Below are 1,918 nucleotides of genomic sequence, written 5' to 3' on the forward strand. Positions count from 1 at the left end.
TACATTTTAAAATATATAAAATCTTTTTTTCTAACTAAAATAAATTTTAACAAATATGTTAAATATGTTATAAACAGTGAAGCTCAATTAAATATATTTATGAAAATAAAAATAGATTAAGTTTTAATCTTAATATACCAATATATATATATATATATAGGTATATTAAGATTAAAACTTAATCTATTTTTATTTTTTATATATATATATATATATATATAGAAAATGAAATGCATGGATTTGTAAATATATACATAAATATATATATATATATATATATATATATATATATATATATATATATATATATATATATATATATATATTCATATTTATTTCATTTACATAAACATGTTTGTAAATATATTTAAGTAAAATATTTTTGTACTTTTTTTTATTTTCAAATATAAATATATATATATATATTAAAAAAACATGCATGATTCACAAATGGAGCATTAAAACTCAAGAGCATTTTTTTCCTTTTTATTTTTTAGTAACATGTTACACGCATAACAAAAAATAAACGCTCTCAAAGGAAAGTGAAGAGTAATTTCTTTAAACCAGTTGTGTTCTCTTGTGTTTTATTGTGTACTGTGACTCGGGCAGCGGTTCATCGGTCAGTAGATCTTTACAGGCACCAGGACAGAAAACCCTTCAGTGTAAACTACAAGAGAACAACATCACGTCTCATAAAGCCATTCCTGAAACCACACGAGATACTAAACCAGTAAAACAGCGAAGCGAGAGATTGTCACGTTTAAAGGCGTGCGATCAGACGTCTTTCATTCATCAAACGCAGCGTTAAGATGCTTTATGGTCTGAGTTTGGCACCAGGGGACAAAAATAACACACCGAACAGACCTCATTAAACCATTTAAACTATCAGAACCAGCTCAGACCTCATCTTAAACTCTTAAATTTATAGGACCAACATTTTTTCTTTTGTAATTGTAACAAATGTGAGAAAAAAAATAAATAAAAAAAATAAAGTGTGAACGATTTATATAAAATATATTGATAAAAAAAAAAAAAACTTACACAGTAGTGAGAGGTAAATTATTATTATTATTATTATTATTATTATTTTATTAGTAATGAAAATAATTTAAATGCAAAACATCTTAATGGTTTTGAATTTAGAGTGAAATATGATCTGAATATGTTTTCAAGATTTAAAAAAAAAAAAAAAAAAAAAAAAAAAAAATATATATATATATATATATATATATACGTGTGTGTATGCATGTGTGTGTGTGTATATATATATATATATATATATATATATATATATATATATATATATATATATATATATATATATATATATATATATACACAAATTTGATTGTACAAGAGGACATCCAGGTCTATTTTCACCCCAAAATATATTTTTTTCACTAAGAAAATGGTGATAAATAAAAAAAAATATTTAAAATAAATGTTAAAAAACATATACACTTACACACACTTAACTCTAAATTCTCACTACTGCAATATAAAAAAAATTATATTTTAATGAGGGGAAAAATTCTAAAGTAAAACCTTCACATACAGTAAAAAAAAAAAAAAAAAAAAAATTTGTCATGAAAATGATGTCAAAACATTATCGTATAGGACCGTGGTGCTTTTGCAATCCAACAATTTTACAATTTAATTTTAGTTTTTTTTTAAATTCTAATTACTGCAACTTACAAAACAAGTATATAATAATAATAATAATAATAATACTGCATTACAGTAATGAAATACATTGAGAACCATTAGAAATAATAAAAGATAAACATTCATATTCTTACAGTAATGAGAGTTTGCTGTTGCAAAAACAAAATTTGTCAAAATGCAAAAAATCCAGAAGGTTTTGAATGTAGGGTGAAATATGATCTAGGCAGTGTTTTCAGGACGTTAGACATTAATC

Source organism: Carassius gibelio, chromosome A21, assembly GCF_023724105.1.
Source record: "Carassius gibelio isolate Cgi1373 ecotype wild population from Czech Republic chromosome A21, carGib1.2-hapl.c, whole genome shotgun sequence".
NCBI classification, from domain to species: Eukaryota; Metazoa; Chordata; class Actinopteri; order Cypriniformes; family Cyprinidae; genus Carassius; species Carassius gibelio.